We start from the raw sequence: 20,775 nt of genomic DNA on the forward strand, positions 1-20,775 counted from the left end.
AAATGTTGAATACGAAGTCTTATTTCCTAAGCTAAATGCTGAACAGATTAGTTTTTACTCTGCAAACATGGGTGAATGCACTCCTCCCGTGCATCTGTGCCAATCAACTAGGCACCTCAGTTCTAATTTAAGATTATTATATAAAGTTGGAATTTTTTCCGAAGCTATTTGGGGTTGTAATAAAACAAAAAGTAGCCTAAGCTTTAAATTTTGAAACAAAAAACAGATGTATGAAAATATTAAGCATGATGGACAAGATGGCATTAATTTTGTTTCTGGGCTTATTTCCTTCTGAGAGAATTTCTTCACAAAGGAAGATTTATCTGGGGAGATTCCAGTGTTCATTGTGTTATTAAAAATTCAGGAAGCTTATATACAGACCATGTAAGAATAGAATATTTGGTGGCAATATTTGGTAGGTGGCAATATTTGGGGTGTAAAACTCATATTAAGATTTGAAACATTTTCATTTATCATAAAGTTAATATATGGTTTATCAAGTTAGCAAAACACTTTTAATAATGCTTGAAGCTAATACTGCTGCTGCTGTAGTTATGAATAATTTAAATTTGAATTTACATGTTTAATCATTTCTGTCTAAAAAAAAAACTAGTGAGATGCATGTTAGGTTGACTATTTCTCTGATTTCCATGTAAATTGCCTGTGTTAGTAAATTTGCTTGTCACTTAATACAGTCAAGAATTTATCTAATTACTGAATATTTCTGTTTTTTTATAAATCTTATAAGCTTTTCTGGACGGGAAATTTTGTAGTGACCTAATACCCAGTTATTCTGATATACTGGAGTAGAGATTACTTTTTAAAATCTAACAAAACCATGTATTATTTAAATAAAAATAAAGCCTCTCATCTAACTGCATTACTTCAAATGCTTATTTTCTTCAAATGCTTATTTTCTTTATTGTTAATGACACCATCTTAGAAGCTGAATACATTTCCTTTGTGCTTTGCTCAGTGTATTTGAAGTTTGTTTGAGATAATATCCCATTTAATTTACTTGAGATTCCTGTTCTCTAAAAGAAATGGGCCAGGAGAAGGTGAGAAGGGAAGGGAATTGTCCCTAGATTGTAGAACACTAAATAACAAAACAACAGGTGGCCAATTATCTTTATGAGCCTGTACGTGAGTACACAGGAGAAAACCTGTGCCCCCAAAGAAGGCAAGCCCAAAGGTCATCAACAAGTCATGCTCTCTTTAGAGCTCTGTGCTATGGGGAAGAATCCTCACAAATATCAAGGTGAGCCAAAGACCACACGTGGACTAAACTTTTATGACACATGGTCACATCCTGTCACCACACTTTTCTCTTTGCTCTTTACCAAAAGTACCACCAAAATGTTCACTGATTCATTGATTTATTCATTCAGCACATACATTTTGGACATGAAGTATGTGTAAAGCACTATGCAATGCCCTAATGCTAAAGGTATGGCCAGCCCATGCCCGCACCTTGACCCCCTCATTAAGTTGGCAATGTGCACAAGCTCAGACCCCCACCTATCGCAGAAAAAAATCAGATTTATCAATGTGTCAACATCAAACCAAAACAATCCCACAGAAACCATTTAGAATCAGAAGACAAAGCTAAAGGTGTGCTGAATTTATTAGGCCTGCTGCCTGATTCTCTTTAGATGGGCAATTTACCCTTCACTCTAGTAACCATTCTTTGATGTCTTTCAAGACCTTGGTGTGTGGATCAGGTCTTATATTTTACACTAATTACACAAATATACACACAGCTCCCTAAAATGTACAAAACTATTCTCTTGATCCAGGTAATTTTAAAATCCTTTGTGTTTAAATCCTCTATAGTTCATTGGAAATGCTAAATCCACTATTCTTAAGGGTAGTGGCGAGCCATGATGGGCAAAAGATGCAGGTGATAATACTTGGAATAATAAAAGGCATCACTGATTGGTTCATTCAATAAACATTTTTATCCCCGTACTCTGTATCTGGCTCTGTGCTATGCACTGGGGCTATATAGATAGACAAAAATAAAGATAATCACAAGCTAGATTCCTGCCTCAAGCTGCTCATGCTTTCTTAGAGCAGGAAGACATGTAAACACTTACCATGCAATAGAATGGGTACATAAGAGACATGTGAACAGGATATTGCAAAACAGAAACATTACAAGATTTATCTAGAAGCAGAAGAGAATGAGTCAGAGTTTGACAAAGTAAGTAACAACTGAACCAAATCTTATCAGATAGGTGGGAAGCCTAGGTGAACAAGAAAGAGTAAAAGGACTTTCAAAGTAGTGAAAAGCACATTGCATTTAGAAAATTAGATGTAGCTAGAATAAAATTGTGTCAGGAGATCAGGCTAAAGAGGTAAGCAGAGATCAGACCACAAGGAGCTCTGAATGCATTACTAAGGATAAGTTTGAGTTTTAGTCTGAGGAATCACATGATCAATTTGGGAATGGAATTAGAGGTATAAAATTTGGGAGTCTTTGATTTATGGATTGAATTTAAAAGTAGAATACATGATATAGATAGAGCTTATGAATTAAAAGAGAAGCAGAGAAACAAGCCCTTTTGAGCACCATCATTTAAGAAGCAGGAAGAGAAATAAGAGTCTGAGAGGAACTTTTTAATTAGCAGCCAGAAAGTAAGAGGAAAACCACAGAAAGCCAGAAAGTAATGAGGAAGAACACACTAGGAAGGATTTTGAGAAGAAAATCCTTAACAATGCAGCAGAGAAGTGAAGTAAGATAAAGAATAAATTCAGGGGTGCCTGGGTGGCTTAGTCAGTTCATCATCTGACTCTTGTTTCAGTTCAGGTCATGATCTCAGGGTGGTGAGATCAAGCTCCATGTTGAGCTCCATGCTCAGTGAGGAATCTGCTGGAGATTCTCTCTCCCTCTGCCACTACCCCCTCCTCTCTCTCTTAAATAAATTAAATAAATAAATAAATCTTTTTTTAAAAAAAAGAATAAATTCAATGGATTCAGGGAGAAATAATGGTTAGTGGTAGAATAAGAGAGGGGGCAAATTGCAGATGGCTAAGGAATAAATGGGAGATGAGGACATAAAGACAATCCATCCATGCTTCACAGAACCTAAGGCTAGAGGGAACTGAGGGTCTTGAGGTTTTCTTTTTAAAATAAACTTAAACATTGCATTAAAGGAGAAGAAGGGGTTCAAAATGCAGGAGAGATCCACAATGTTAATAGAGAAACTAATCTTGAACTCAAAGAGAATGGGAAGAAGAGAAATATGGGTGCAGATAAGGACTGTTCTAAAAAATCAGTGGTAGAAGTCAAGAGTATTCATTCCTCCTAGCTCTAATGAGGAGAAAGGTTTAGAGTAGGAAGCATGAGGAAAGACATAAAAGTTGTAATATCTTAATACAGGAAGTAGGAAAGGGAGCTGAACAACAAGAACCTAGAAGAATCACCTGGGGGCCTTCTGGTCTACTTAGGATTGGAGAGCCAAACTTTTTATAATGACAACGAGCCATAATGCTCTAGGTTTCAACTGAAGTTCAGCAGCCCAAGAATAAAACCAGAGAAGACTCTGTTGAACTGATTCAAGGTTTGACATCGCATGGTGGATAAAGAAGAGAGTTGGAAGGGGTGGTCAGAGAATTTTAAAGGATGTACATGAAGGAAGGAAAAAAAAAATAATCCAGCAGAGGTATGTTACTGAGAAGGCAAAAAAAAAATGTCAAGGATTGGAAGTCTTCACAAATTCAAGAACTACAGATGATGAAACTACAGACAGTGAAACGCTATGGGGTGCCTGGGCGGCTCAGTCAGTTAAGTGTCTGCCTTCGGCTCATGTCATGATCCCAGAGTCCTGGGATTCAGCCCAGAGTCGGTCCCTGCTCAGTTGAGAGTCTACTCATCCCTCTGCCCCTCCTCTCTGTTCATTCTCTCTCTCTCTCTTGAAAGAAAGAAAGAAAGAAAGAAAGAAAGAAAGAAAGAAAGAAAGAAAGAAAGAGCTAAAAAGACAAAAGGTCTAAAAACAGGAGTCCCTAGGGGTGACCAGACCAAGAGAGTGGGTTTCAGAAGCAGAGTGAAGGTACAGACAATGGAATTGGATAAAGGAACTCCAGGTTGGATATTGACTGCAAGTTTCAGAAGACTTCATTTATTATATACCAGGCATATAACCCTATGAGGTAGGAACTATTATTATCATCATCCTCATTTTACAGTTGAGGAAACTGACACACAGAGAGGTTAAGCAACTTGCCCAAGTCACACAGCTTTTCTACAAAAGCTAAGATTCAAACCCAGACAGTTTGGCTGCAATATCCTTGCTCCCAACTTTATATACTGCATTGCCTCCCCCCTTGAATGAGAGCAGTTGCATCTGGAAGCCATAAGTAGCATAGCTAAAATCAGGAGACATTTTTCTTAGGAAGAGTAGAAGATGAATGAGCATCTAAAATTCTAAATGCTCTCCCTAATATCAGTGGCATCAATCACTACGTTTATTGAGCTTCCACTATGTGCCAGTTTGTGCTATTTTAAAACAATTGATCCAGCTTACCAGTTGTAGAGCCAAAATTTCATTTCTTCCATATTCTTGCCCTGAAATTTGAACAAAGGGTTTTTATTGTAAAAACAAAACTAAAATGATACCCTAGTATTCAGCCTTCTGGGTAGTAGGATCTTAAGTTAATTTATTCTATAAAAACCCACAGCTTAGCAGCCAAATATATCCATCTGAGAAATAATTGAATAATTTACAGTAGAATCAAATGATGATGCACACATAGGAATCACCAGCTGGTAATAGTTTACTTTGCAGCTTACCTATGATAAAATTGAGAAGTTATACCCAACACTAGTCAATCTGGCCACCCCAAAACTATGTGTATTGCAATATCTTAGATAGCCTAAGAAAAATATGTAAAGAGGTAAGACTCTTTTTTTAAGATTTATTAATTTATTTGAGAGAGAGAGAGAGTATGCAACCAGGGGGAGAGGGCAAGAGGGAGGGAGAGAATCCTCAAGCAGACTCCCTGCTGAGCTTGAAGCCTGATGACATAGGGCTGGATCCTAAAACCCTCAGATCATGACCTGATCCAAAATCCAGAATCAGACACTTAACTGCCTGAGGAGGTGCCCCAGACTCATTTTTTAAACCAAACTGGAAATCCCTTCTAGAATAGTGTGACTATATGAAAGAGTTCCTCCTTGCTCAAATATTTAATGATATCATGTTGCTTTAGTCTATCAGTTTTTCAACACCTACTGAGAATTATACCATGAATTGTGGCCTGACTGGCAGCATTGCATAAATTTCTTAGTACCTGGGTTATTAGTGGAAGTAGGATGTCAATATAATGTTATAACATGCGTTATTCAATATTTGTGGCAATAAACTTCAGGATGAACTATGACTTACCATAATTTTTCTGTGTTAATAGAGGATGGAGTCACATACATTTAAATTTTATAGCCTCCTTTTAACAAGTTATAATTTTATCAGTCTTCCCTCAAAAATCTTTATGGGAAATATCTTGTCTCTTCCCACCCTCCATCAAGGAATAACAAGGTCAAAAGGTAGCAGCAGTAGGCTAAGATATTAGAGTTAAGAATTAAAATCTTCTTCAATGTAAATTATCAAAACTTGCTGATCAACCATAGAAGAATGCAAATACTGCTATTGCAGTGGAGATCTTTGAAGAAACAGTAGCCTAGAGAGTAGAGATGTTGGTTTGGATTACTGCTACCACTAACTGGGCATTTGTCCTTAGGTATGATACATAATTTCTGTCTCCTCATCTATAAAATAACAATTTATTCCCATGATTTTACACAAATTACATATATTAAAGCATTTAGCATAGTGCCTCATTTAGAACAAAGTTAAATAATATTTCTCTTTCTTCCCTTTTAATTTGATCACTCAGCAGCTCGTGATCCAACTGGCTACTCCCTTCCTGATACAGCCTCTTCTCTTTTTCCCTTGTCTCCTGATATCTTTTTTTTTAATTTATTTTTTATTGGTGTTCAATTTACTAACATACAGAATAAACCCCAGTGCCCGTCACCCATTCACTCCCACCCCCGGCCCTCCTCCCCTTCTACCACCCCTAGTTCGTTTCCCAGAGTTAGCAGTCTTTACGTTCTGTCTCCCTTTCTGATATTTCCCACACATTTCTTCTCCCTTCCCTTATATTCCCTTTCACTATTATTTATATTCCCCAAATGAATGAGAACATATAATGTTTGTCCTTCTCCGACTGACTTACTTCACTCAGCATAATACCCTCCAGTTCCAACCACGTTGAAGCAAATGGTGGGTATTTGTCATTTCTAATAGCTGAGGAATATTCCATTGTATACATAAACCACATCTTCTTTATCCATTCCTCTTTCGTTGGACACCGAGGCTCCTTCCACAGTTTGGCTATCGTGGCCATTGCTGCTATAAACATCAGGGTGCAGGTCTCCCGGCGTTTCATTGCATTTGTATCTTTGGGGTAAATCCCCAACAGTGCAATTTCTGGGTCGTAGGGCAGGTATATTTCTTAAAAGGCTCCTTTGCTGGCTCTTGCTCCCAACCCAAACCCTTTAAAAGTCAGATTCCTGTAGGGCTTAATACTTAAATAAATAAATAAATAAATAAATAAATAAATAAATAAATAACACCCTTCCCTTCCTCCCTACTTCTCCAAGCCATGAGAGGTTAACTAAAATGGACCACATTAAAGGGCTCCTTTGCCTCCCACCTTCTGACCTGGGTGGCAAATGAGGAGCTCCCAAAACACCCAGAGACAAGAAGTGGAGTCAGGGTATTTATTCTCCCAGCTTCTCAAAAACTGAACATAACTGTTGACCGAAAGACATAGCTCACAACAGGAGAGCTCCACATAGCCTTCTCTGTTGTAATTGTGCCGTCCCCTAACTCTTTGTATTAGCTATCTATTGCTGCATAACCAGTGGCCCCAAAACTCAACAGCTTAAAACAGAAAGCACTTATTGTCTCACAGATTCTGAGAACTTCTGCTTCAGGGTCGCTCACAAGACTGTAATCAAGGTGCCATCTGAAGCTATGGTTTCACCTGAAGGCTTAAATGAGACAGAATCTACTTCCCTCGCTCATATGGTGTCACAGGTTGTTGGACTGAGGCATCTCTGAGTTTCTCATCATGAGGGTCTCCCCACAGAAAGTTCAAACCATGGCGATGGCTTCCCTCAGAGCAAGTGATCAAGACACCAAGCAAGACAAAATTCAGTCTTTTCATAACCTAATCTTAGAAGTGACATTCCAGTATTTTCAATATGTTCTTGAAGAGAACATACCAAAAGCAAGTGACTAGGTTCAGCCCACATTAAAGAGGAAGAGAATAGATAAGGGCATCAACATCACACTTCCAGGGAGGTGGGCATCAGTGGGGGCCACCTTAGAGATTCCACACCACATCCCTTTAAACCTAGAGAAAATAACTGGACTGTTACCAGCCCTGGCTTATTGAAATAATCATCCAGGTTTCCCTAAACCCTGGTAAACAGTCCCTCATTAAGCTCTCTTCAAATATTTCATTTTTGACCTATACTTAAAATTGTTTGTAAGTCTAAAGTATTTCTTACTGAGAAAATTTTTAAATATGTTATAAATATACAGACTAGGCTAGAATCCGAGCTTGATCACAAGATGTGAGTAAAATAAATATGTACTTGTTTAACAAAATTGTCTACAAAACCTTGCTTAAGGGGTGCCTTGGTGGCTCAGTTGATTAAGCGTCTGCCTTTGGCTCAGGTCGTGATACCAGGGTCCTGGGATTGAGCCCCGCATCAGGCTCTCTGCTTAGAAGGGAGCCTGCTTCTCCCTCTGCCTGCCACTCTGCCTATTTGTGCTAGCTCTCTCTCTCTCTCTCTCTCTCTCTCTGTCAAATAAATAAATAAAATCTTTAAAAAAGAAAAAAAGAACCTTACTTAATAATTGGAATAATGGGTTTGGAGATAAATAAAAGAAAAAAACTAATAAATAACATGAAGTTGCCTTCTTGAATATCATAATCCAAGAGTGACATTGCCTAAAAATACAAATTAACTCAAGATGGGTTTGGATCGATCATTATGTTTAGTCAATTTTCAGTTCTGAAATCTCCTGGTATTTTGGATATATTCTCTAATCTTTTGAAACAACATTAATTTGCCCTCCCTCAAAAGTTCCTTTGCTTCACCATTAGAATACTGGATTAACTACATGGGAGACTAATGGTTTGCTGCTTAGTATGCTCTGCTAGGTCCTTTGCCTTATAATAAACCAGTTTTGTGAAGCATGTGCTTTACAGAAATCAGTTTAAATGATCTCATAAATCAGGAAAGTCAGTGTACTCTCTAAACTTTCAACATAATATCCTATTCATAATCCTAATTTCACGTGAAATCACTTCAAAAATACCATTAACATCCATAATAAAGTACAGGGGAGAATCAGCTACAAATTAAGCTTGGACATGAAAGAATCAAAGACTAACGTTCAAAGTTTGAGGGCCACAAGAATAATATTTGAGAGACTCGGAGCTGAGATTTCATTTTTCCAAACAGCTCAGTGTGAAAGAAAATAGTAAAAGTAACGCGAGCACAGCTCTGAACAAGCAGAAAATTGAGGTACACGGCCAAAAAAAGAAAGAGAGAAGAGGTTCAAATCAAACTTTTCAATTATAAGTAATTCTAATCTTCCCTTGGTCCTTACATGAGAAATGAAATTTGTTCTGGTAAAACAGGAAAAGATAAGAAAAAAAAAAGAAAATGAGGAACTAAAAAGAAAGATAAGCTAAAAGCAATAATGAAAACTAATCATAACATCTGGGAAAATTTAGATGACCTTTATGAGAGCAGAGACACAAATTCCACCGAGACTAATTACCGTATTTTCAACTTTGACTTTACATGAAATATGAATCTTGAGAGTAAAATAAATGTTTACCTTTAATGAAATGATTTTTAGGTAATAATGCATTGCTGTCTCGCAGACAGGTTGAAAAAAATTTTCCATTACTAACACTTTTGCCAGTGCTCGACATTTTCATCAATCACTGCCATACTTACTAATCTGAAGTTTAATACTAATGCTAAAATAATTTACATTTTTATTAAAATGCTTACTTTCCAAGGAAATTATTTTTATCCCAATAGTATCTCTCACTGTCTGAAAAAGAAATAGAGAGCAAGACTTTACCTGTTAGCTTGATACTTACAGACCCAAGGATTCCCTCCCTTCTCTCCTTAACCCAAATATAATTCTTCAAGCTAGAGTAGAAGCAACTCATTTATGGAATGTCCAGCATTCGACTAGATACACAAACATAATAGCAAAAGGATAAATCTTAAATGGATGGCAGTTTTCATCCTTAGTCATTGTGTGAGTTATGAATTTCCTACTTTTCTATTGAAGCTTAAGGGAAAAAATGGCCCATCACTTTGGGAAAATATGAAATACACACTTTGATTACCTATTCTGAAAAGTATATTTGTAAATCAAAGAAAATTTCCCAAATGGGTATCATTTTATAACTTGGGGAATAATTTTTAAATCTAATAATTTTGGGGGCACCTGGGTGGCTCAGTGGTTGAGTGTCTGCCTTTTGCTCAGGTCATGATCCCGGCTTCCCGGGATGGGCTCCCCACAGGGAGCCTGCTTCTCCCTCTGCCTATGTCTCTGCCCCTCTCTCTCTGTCTCTCATGAATAAATAAATAAAATCTTTAAAAATAAATAAATAATAAAAAATAAATCTAATAATTGTTTACATTAAAATTAATCTCTGACATTAAATACCAAGTATGTAATTCAATTAACTTGATTTTCCCATTGCAATCACCTGGAAAAAGTTTATTCTTTTTCATTTTACAGTGAAAAAATTCTTGCAAATCTTATGTGCAACCATGTCAATATATAGTAAATGTAACTGGCCATTTAAATAAAATTCCCTAAGGAAGCTCACACACTGGCAGTGATGACTCACTACCTTATGTTTATTAGCAGGTTGTAGGTGAGTAAATGCCATCAATACTAATAAATTACCTCAAATCATTATGTTTAGAAGGATCATGGTGATAATATCAATGTCATAAGTATATCACTTCCTCCATCTGTATTAACTCATTTCATGTATGCCTCATTACTTCTTTTTCCCCAGTTACTCATTGAAAGGGGGCATCATCTACTTAATGTTATGAAAAAAATAGGTCACAAATAAATGAAAGTCAAAGACTTGTAATGGGAACAAAAACTCTCCTGTGAATGTCAGTGTTAACTTTCACTTGATTAAAAAAAAAATCCAATATAATTTTTAACCTGAAAAGAAACGTTGCTTCAAGTATAATACATTTGAATTATGTAGAGCTCTTGTCCCTTAGAGTTCAGAGCTCCTCATTACCCAGAGAGAGATGACTGAACTATAGAATAATAAGCTGACATATTTGAAAGGAAATGCTGTACATTTGATTTAATCAAAAGATTATAAAAATGACATTATCAGATCTTTCAGACAAGAAAAACAACTTGTTTGAAATTGGGCATCAAACAAAAATCATACAATGGAATTCCATTATAACTAGAAAAAAAATTAATATCCACTCCTTCATTCTACAAATATTGGCTCACTAAATAATTATTGAAACATGCCATAGGCTGGACCCTGTGCCAAGCACTGGAATTGTGAAGATAAATAGGACATAGTCTCTGCCCTCATGAAGCATAGAATCTACAGACAAAAAAGTTAAGTAGACACATTCTGCAATACGGAGAGAAAAAGACTAATAAAAGTATACATTCCAAGATTGCTTCTAATTACCGTTATAATGGAGATATTTTAATCTGTTGAGGCTACTGTAACAAAATACCACAGGCTAGGTAGCTTATAAACAACAGAAATTTATTTATCATAGTTCTGGAGGCTGGAAGTCTGAGATCAAAGAGCCAGAATGGTTGGGTTAGGGCCCTCTTCTAATTGTATGCTCACATGGTAGAAGGGTCAAGGGAGTTCTCTGGGTTTCTTCTATGAAGAGCAGTAATCCTATTGATGAGGTATCCACCATCATAACCAAATCACTTTCCAAAGGCACCACTTACCATCACCTTTGAGATTAGGATTTCAGCATATGAATTGGATGGAGGGGACAAACATTCAGACTATAGCAAGTGTGCTGCAATCTCTTTTAATAAGGTATAGGCATTTCTTAAAAGCTCTCTTGGATAACGATCTCATCTTGGAAGTGAGGAAAGAAAAACAGGTGTCAGTTACTTCGAACATTTTCTCACCATATACTACTAATATCACTCATGTTGAAGGAGAAATGAAAGATACATTGACATTATACAAATCTGATAAGAAAATACTGAGTTGAGGAACACTACCTGACAAAACATAAATTAGAATGGTTTTGTTAACCTAACTCTATCTTCTTGAGCAATTAGCCTCCTTCTTTTGTGTATTACAGAGACATTAATGGATAGGTGACAAGCCCACTCCATTCTATCATAGAGCTCTGGTATAATGGCCTTGAGCTCAGAAGGACCACTCAGGAGTTAGCATAAGTGTGTACGTGGAGGAAGGAGATGAGGAGCATTATATAGAAGTCTGAATCCTGATCACTTAAACTTCTCCCATTCAGATTATTTCTTTTTTTTAAACTTTTATTATTTATGATAGTCACACACACAGAGAGAGAGAGAGAGAGAGAGGCAGAGACACAGGCAGAGGGAGAAGCAGGCTCCATGCACCGGGAGCCCGACGTGGGATTCGATCCCGGGTCTCCAGGATCGCGCCCTGGGCCAAAGGCAGGCGCTAAACCGCTGCGCCACCCAGGGATTCCCCATTCAAATTATTTCTAATCCTTCTTCCTCTAACATCCCTAAAATTGGAGTCTGGGGAGGGGGAGACAGAGATTACTCAGCAGACTTTGCCTTCTGTCAGATACTTTTGTCTTGGGGGAAAGAGGGTGTACTGGGTAACCCTTAAAGTTTATGGTCATGATCAGGAGGGGCAAACAAGAGGTGGATTGCTCCATACCATCAAGTCAGCTAGTTGTTTTGCAACTTTGTCAAGCACCTGGTGGAAAAGGTGCTTAGTTTGGGGGCACCTGGGTGGCTCAATTGGTTACGAGTCTGCCTGGGGCAGCCCGGGTGGGTCAGCAGTTTAGCGCCGCCTTCGGTCCAGGGCATGGACCTGGAGACCCTGGATCGAGTCCCACATCAGGCTCCCTGCCTGCTCCACATCTCACTCTGCTTGTGTCTCTGACTCTCTCTCTCTCTCTCTCTCTCTCTCTCTCTCTCTCTCTGTGTCTATGAATAAATAAATAAAATCTTAAAAAAAAAAAAAAAAAAGAGTCTGCCTTTGGCTCAGATCACGATCCTGGGGTCCCAGGGTTGAGCCTGACATCGGGCTCACCCCTCAGCGGAGAGTCCGCTTCTCCCTCTGACCTTCCCCCTTCTTGTGCTCTGTTTCTCTCACTCTCTATCTCTCAAATAAATAAATAAAATCTAAAAAAAAAAAAAAAAAAAAGACTGCTCAGTTTGATCAAAATACATAAATGAGTTAAATACCTCTTAGAAAAAATTTAGCCAGAAGCCATTCTGCAATAAGCACTTACCATACTGCAAATGTATTCCTCTCACTAGAATCCATATTCTCAGAGGGTAAAAACCAAGTCTTTCTTCATTATGTCCTCAGTATTTGGTACCAGTGTGTCTTCCCCTGCATGAGATGCTTCACTACTTGACTAGTGTTGAATGTCTGAACAAATGAATTTCCCTGAGGGATTCATACTAAAGTCAAATACTGGCTTCTGGTTTCTGTATTTTATTATTAAACATAAGTATATAAAATGAATAAAATAAAGAGCAACCCCACTCTTTATAGCAGAAAGGGGCAGAATAGAACGACTTCTCTCTTTTTTTTTAAGTTTCTACTTAAATTCCAATTAGTTAACATACAGTGTAATATTACTTTCAGATGTACAATATAGTAATTCAATGCTTCCATACAACACCCAGTGCTTATCACAAGTGTACTCCTTAATCCTCACCACCTATTTATCCTATCCCCCCACCTGCCTTCCCTCTGGTAACCATAGATTGTTTTCTATAATTAAGAGTCTGTTTTTCACTTTGTCTCTCTCTTTCTCTCTTATTTTTTCCTTTTGCTCATTTATTTGTTTCTTAAATTCCATATATGAGTGAAATCATATATGAGATTTATAAATAATTCTGACTGATTTATTTTGCTTAGCATAACACTCTCTAGCTATCAATGTCATTGCAAATGGCAAGATTTCAACCTTTCTTTTTTATGGCTGAGTAATATTCCAGGGTGTATATATATACCACCTCTTCTTTATCCATTCATCAGTCATTGGACACTATGCTGCTTCCATAGTTTGGCAATCAGAAAATGCTGCTATAAACATCTAGGTGCATGTGCCCCTTCAGATTAGTATTTTTGTAAGGATAGAACCATTTCTAACCCAACTAACCATGTTATCATGGAGTGACCTTAGGGTTGCTGTGTGCTTCAGGTGGTGAGACCTGCCAGCATCTACTAGGTTCTAGTTCTCCCAAATGGTATCAATTGTTTCCATAAAGTTTAGTCTAAAAGGAAGATATTTGGTAATCTTCTCTTTGCTACTGATGTATTATAACATATAGATAATTTCATACATGTGTTCTAAGTTATGGCTTCCAGACATATTCTGATGGACTGATATAAAATCGATAGGACTACAGTCAGAATGTGATCAACACAGCAAATAATAAACTCCTACTCTAATTATCTCCATTTTTTCATTTTTCCCTTAAGAACCATGGTGACCTATGAAATTCTAGTGTTCTCACACTTCATTGCAATTGAAATCTGACCAGGGTGCCTTCACCATCTTGTATCTCCTCCCTATCTTCTAGCCCCAACCCCATCCTAGGACCTAGGAAGTTTCCAGAATACTGTAGATATCATAAATGTTTGTTATATGACTAGCATTTCTTTATAGCTAAAAATGTTACAAGCGGATGAATACATATTCCTAGAAATCCTTACACATTAGAAAATCTCAAGAGAACAAAGTATGACAATTCAGATGGAGCTTATATCAAAGAACCTCAGTAAAGAAAACTACCAGTATCTCATTATCTGAAAGTAACTTATTGAGTCTGCTACAAAGGTATTTTTATTATTTTTATATGGTTTCCTCAAAACTTTATAACAGTTTTAATTGAGGAAAAAGCTGTTTAAATCATCAAAATTCAACTGCCCATCTGCTCAAAGAAGATACTTGTATAGTTATTTGTTTCTCCAATAGGAATAACTGGTTCACTGAATGTAGAATATAGTTCTTTTGATGGTATTTCAATTCCTATGTTTATCTAAAAGGTAGAATGGTCTGGGATTTCACTGGAATTTTATCAAATTTTTTTTTTTTTACTCTGTCCGGGCACATCATAGGTATCAAGTTTTTCTTGCCACACTATATATATCAATCATACCTACCCAGATGAGAAATTGGGTTAACCAGAGTTCACTTTTTTTTTCTTCAAAAGTGAAGTCTTTTAAATATTGGAACAAGAAATCTATATTTTAGCTTATTATTCAGCATGGCTTCTAGTTGTTTCCATTCTGAATTCTACATTACAAGTAAATCAATTCTAATTTTCTCAAAACCAAAATTAAAGAAAAAGAAAAATTTCAGTGGTAGCAAACATTGATCCAGCATGAAAACTGAAATAATTTAAAATTCATTACCCAATCTGTTCCTTCACTCATTCAACATTAGGAATAAAATAACTCTTTATGCCCTCCCAAACTCTATGCTAGTGAGATTGAGTGGTTTCATCATTCTTTTTACACCAAAGACTCCTTTTTTCAGTTGTAGTTATGTGCAAACAGGAATAGCTTCTCAAAAAACATGATTATGTTAAATAATTATTTAATAAATGTAATTCTAAATCTCTCAACTTTTAGTCAATATTATTGACGTGGTGAAACAGTGGATTTTTTATGTTAAATGGAACATTCTAAAATTTTCAACATAGCTTAAGCTTACTTTATAGTTGGTACTTTGAACCCATGTTATAATTAGATTGGGGGGGTCTTTAAAATATGTTAAACTTAGCACAATGTTTGGTTCTAATTTCTTTAATTTTTTTAAGATTTTATTTATTTATTCATAGAGACAGAGAGAGAGAGGCAGAGACACGGGCAGAGGGAGAAGCAGGCTCCATGCAGGGACGTGGGACTTGATCCAGGGTCTCCAGGATCATGCCCTGGGCTGCAGGCGATGCTAAACCACTGCGCCACCGGGGCTGCCCTCTAATTTCTTTTAATTCTAATAACTTGCAGGTATATTATCTAATGTGTAAATTCATGTATATATTGGATATCTCTTTGACATATATAGGGGCAATTATTATAACCCTATTTCATTGAGTGAGAAAGCAAAAGACTAATGAGTTGTAAAAATTAGTGTGAAATAAAAGGAATATGACATGGAGACTGCTGACCAAACAGAAATGTGGTTTAGAGACTCTGAGCCTCAGCACCACAGAACAGGGTACAGAAGAATAAGAGGTTTGGAGTTGAGAGACAAGAGCTTAAAAACTGACACATAATGGCTTATTCCAGTTGGAAAGAAGAGGTTCAAGAACGTCTTGTTAGATGAAGTTGAATTGCATCATGCGTGCATTTATTTAATAATCACAATGTGTCAAGCATCTTAAGGACTTTAAATCCATTAGCTCATTTAATTTAATCCTCACGACCACCATTTGAAATAGATATTACTATTCCCAGTTTACAGATTTAAAAAAACAAAAACAAAAACAAAACCCTGAGGTTCAGAGACACTAAGTGAATTGACCAAAACTATACAGTTAGTAATTCCATAACCCTGAAGTAGTGGTTCTCAAACTGTGGTCTGTGGAACCCTCGAGCTCCAGGAGTTACCCTGAGGGGCCACTATGGGGATGACAATCAGACGAAGCTAGGCTTGCACCCCTGCTTCAAAGTGCAACAGCTCTACTATAACCTGTTGCATGCATGAAGAGGATTCAGAGGGAATGTGGAAAACCATGAAAGATTCCACTTGGAAATAAGGAGTTTGGTGCTGAAAAACCTTGAAAACCTCTTTCTTAAAAGCAGGTGAGTATCTTTTTTTTCACCCTGCAGAGTCACTCCTGAACAAGTCCTGGCTACTTAGTTTAATATCACTTTTCTCCTATTCTAGTTTGATTATCAGATTAAGGGCAAGAATTGTTTTTTTAATATCCTACTGGTACCATCTAATTTCTCCTTTCCGAAATTAATGACTCCTACGAAGAAAAGATACTTTTAATTTATCCCAGAGTTTGACAGGCTCAGTAGCACTCTGAGCCCTCTCATTCTATCTCCTCCTTCACAACTGAAGCCCCTTTCTCTCCCAGTCAGCTCCAAAGTCACCTGCTCACTACCTCTTCCATTTGCATGTGACTTTGCCATGTTATAATCCAATCTTCTGCTAAGTCTTTGAGACTCCTGAGTCTAAAATCATAATACATATGTAACAATTTTAAAATAAAGCCACACAATGAAGTCTACTGAAACTCAGATCCGTCTGCTCCTTCCCCAGCAAGCCAGGAATGTCAGATTGCAGCACAAAGGGAGCCATGCATAAGGTAATGTATCTTCATTTCACAGAAGAACTTTGCATTAAGTCAAATCCAGGCGTTAAATGAGGGGTTACTAAGGAGTAGTTGTCCTTGAACTAGAATTTGTAAATCTTTTCATTTATAAAAATTAGTTTTATTTCAACTGAATCTAGTAGTTAGTCATTATGTGAAAGCTATATATGATTATCCTTTGGGAATGAGGTAGGGTATAAAGATTATAAAATTTGGGTCATACTTGTAATTAGTTATTAATATGCACATAAAATCTTTGTGCATCTTAAGCTTTGTCGAAGAATTTCTGCAAGTAATCAAAGAGCCATAATATGACATTGGGTAAGGATGCAAATTAATTTTAAGCCATGTGGAGCCATTAAGAATGAAAATGAACATGCCATGGAGAATTAAGTGCAATTAAAAACACTTATGCCTTTTTAATCTGTACAAAGCAAACTATAACATTTTATCATCATAAAGCAACTAGTCTTCATAATATTTAAATGCTCACATAAGAATTAGAGAGAGTACCTTAAATCAAAGGAAAATAATTCCTTAGAGTTGCAGTGTGCGGCTTTATCATTTCCAGAATATTTTTCCTGATCACTCATATAAACTAAAGAACAATCCTTTACCCAGGAGAAGTATCTGTGCCCAAAGATATTTGGTGTTAAGCCCAAGATCACACAGAAAGGTAAAGAGAAAGAATGGCAGTAGATCTTCTGAATTCTACTACATTACACACAGCAAGTAGCAAGGCAAATCAACATAATAACATGCTTGCATTTGCACACTAGTATAAACATATGTTTATCTGTGCACACAGGCTCTCCTTATAGCCTACATCTAAAATAATTATAAAAAATTTAAAATTATTCCAAAATATGGCATTATGAAACTATAAACTCACATAACTAAACTTAATTTTGTAACATATACATTTTTCACATTCTGTCAGGTATTGCTATATTTATATACATCTCAATTTCATTATTAGACCACAAACTTCTTGAGAGAAAGGACCATACCTTATATTAAACATATTTTTTGTCCTCAGAAAATTTTAATAAAATGTCTTACACATATGTTTTCAATATGGGGAATGAATTATAATTCAAGCGTAACTACACCACAAATCTTTTAAGACTAAAACAAATTTAACCATTTTTACATTGAAATCAACTGAGGCAAGACGTTTTATGAATTTACCAAAGGCAAGTTACCCCAAACTTGAAGATATGCTTTATGGCTAGGATAATACAGTATACATTCTTAGTCACCTATGTCTTACTATATATGAATTTATACCTGAAAATTAGTGATGCAAATGGATTTCAAAATTAGTATTTTCAAGTATCAAAATGTTAAAAAGTCTCCTGTTGTAACAGAAAAATAATGATGTTCTATTAAATCTTGTGTTTCAAATAAAAAAAATTTATGTCTCTAATAAGAAAAAAAAGGCAAGTTAGTGTAAGAGTCAGATCTAAACTGTAAAATCTAGACAACATAACAATGAGTTTTTGAGATTCAGCAGCCTTTTCATAGGCTTCTGTTCACCGATTACCTCTATTTTAGGTAGCTTTTGGTGTGATTAAATCTACAGACAGAATCCTAGATCAATGCACACCAAGCTTACTTGACATATTTGTATTGAGCCACTGCTAGAGTCATAATAAAAATGCATCGTGTGAATGAATGAAGAATGCCATGAGCAAGTAGTCCAGTGACACCAGAAAGAGCCTGAGCTATGTGACTCGGTCTCCAGGCATTGATTTCCACACTAAGATTATTCATTGTTCCTCCAGCTCGTTCAAGTCTCCCCACTTATCTGAAAAGCAGGCAAGATACTGCTAAATCACTTATATACATATTAGCCTACAAAAAAGAACTGACTTGCTGCCATTGAGGCTGTAGTAAATGAGGTCTTACTTTCATAGCAAAGTCCCAGCTCAGGACCCATGAGCTTCACTCACCTGACAGCCATTGCAGAGAAGAATCACTCCCTTACACTAGACACCTCATTGAGTCTTCTTCTTTCATTTTCACACTATGAGATCAGTAAGCATCTGGAATTTCCAAGGTCAAGCCAAAAATGAATGAATAAGAGTTCTACCCAAGAACATATAAGTTATATTACAACACACATCTCTGGACTTCCTTCTTTTAAAAAAAAAAAAAAAAGATTTTATTTATTTAGTCATGAGAGACACACCGAGAGAGGCAGAGCCATAAGCAAAGGGAGAAGCAGGCTCCCTGCGGAGAGCCTGATGCATGACTAGATTCCATGACCCCAGGATCACAACCTGAGCTGAAGGCAAATGCTCAACCACTGAGCCACCAAGGTGCCCCCATGTCTGGATTTCTGTAACATAAAATGTTTTTCATATTACATTCTCCAATCACACTTAAACCCTATAGTTAACAACTTTTCATAGCTTAAAATTTCTTTTACAGGTAAAAAAAGAGTAGCTTGACTTTATTTCTGACATATTTCTGGTATAAAAGCCATCTCTATTTTTAAATTCCCTATTGGAAGTTTCTAAAAAGTTCTTTGATTTTCATTAGTCCCAGGCCTTGCCATTTTTTAACATAATATGAAAAAATCCCTGTAGCCTATGTGTCCTACATGAAGCCATATTCAGTATTTCTCACAAGCTCTTCTGATAAAAAGTTTGGCTGTGTGTATTTAAGTAATAAACGAGCAAAAGGGTTAAGGAACTAACATAAAATCGGTAAATGAATCCTTCTCAAAAGCAAATTTGAACAAATGCCACTTCACTGCACATATTACCTCCTTATCAAAATGATGTCAAGGACGGTTTCAAAAACCATCCAAAATCTTCTCACAGAGATCAGTTCAAGCCATTTGAACTGCAGTGTATCATTCCACATCCTCCATGTTGTACTGTCATGGTATTCACTTTGTCTCATGTCACATAGATGTTTTGGAAGAACTATTGTTTCCTGATATTTTTCTATGGAGCACAGTACATTAAAATAAGCTGAATGCAAATAATTTTTAAATTGGGGAGAGAACCACACAGGAGTAACATAATTTCAGTGCGCTCCTGAGCATTTATAGACCTATCTTTATTGTTGGATTTGTCTTTGTTATACTTAATAAATTAATTATTATTAACAAAAATATAATCCTACACTATCCTACAAAGACTTTTTTTTGCCAAAAGGAAGCTTTGAAATACAGGAAAGAAAGTCTGACTATTAGCTGATATGACAGATGGCATAATGACATTCCAACCAGGCATAGCTGTGATTAATGTACATGCAAACATCCTTTCAATAGAAAAATCTCTACAGCACCAAATAGAAAATCATGGGTTGTTATGACAAGTCTTCAGTATTTTTATAATCCTGGAAACTGTTATCCAGTTAGAACCTAATGGTTCAGCCGTCCTCCTGGAGGTAAAATAAAGATAGATACTCCCAAACAATACATTTACACTATCATAGGCATGTTCTCTGAAAATGGCCTCTCTGAGCCCTGACAGCAATATTTCTATTACACAATTGTGTAAATCATGGTTGGTAGACTAAGGACAGGTGCTCAATCCAATTAGCATAATCACATTTCTTCAGTTGAAAATTTGGAATTGGAACCAAGTAACCAGCCAGCAACGTGCCAACCTGAGCACGGTAGGGTGCCTCAGAAAAGGAGTCAGTGGTGGGACTGGCTGGGGGCGTGGGAAACAGACAAGGGAAGTGGTGGCTTTCTAGTCCTTCCAGCTCCTTTTCAGAGTCCCTGCTGCATTCCTGCTCTTGTGGTACGTTCCTCTTCCTTCTAATAACTTCCTCTGTGTTGTTTAAATCCCTAAGTTGGCATGTTACCTAAAACCCAGAGCCTTAAGTAATCATATAGCCATACATTGACTTAGTTACTCTTGTATTTTTATTTACACTTGCATGGTCTATAGCTCATCTTCTCATCCAAAGTATAAGCTTCCTGAGGGCAAAGATTATTTTTTTATTTTTTTAACTTGAGTATAGTTGGCACACAATGTTGCATTAGTTTCAGATGTACAGTTTAGTAATTTGATAGGTTTATACATTATGCTATGTGCACCACCAGTACAGCCACAATCTGTCCTGTAGCACTGCTCCTACATTATCATTCACTGCAGTCCTATGCTCT

At 36.6% G+C, this 20,775-nt stretch overlaps 1 long non-coding RNA gene across 1 annotated transcript in view; it reads right to left on the reverse strand.

Moving 5' to 3' along the window:
* LOC125755547 (uncharacterized) overlaps positions 1-20,775 on the reverse strand; it is a 305,824-nt gene that overhangs the window by 250,694 nt on the left and 34,355 nt on the right. Inside the window, exon 3 of the long non-coding RNA XR_007412277.1 lies at positions 4,527-4,567. This is a non-coding gene — a long non-coding RNA (uncharacterized LOC125755547). The remainder of the gene's footprint in view (positions 1-4,526; positions 4,568-20,775) is intronic.

This window comes from Canis lupus, chromosome 8, assembly GCF_003254725.2.
Source record: "Canis lupus dingo isolate Sandy chromosome 8, ASM325472v2, whole genome shotgun sequence".
Taxonomy (NCBI): Eukaryota; Metazoa; Chordata; class Mammalia; order Carnivora; family Canidae; genus Canis; species Canis lupus.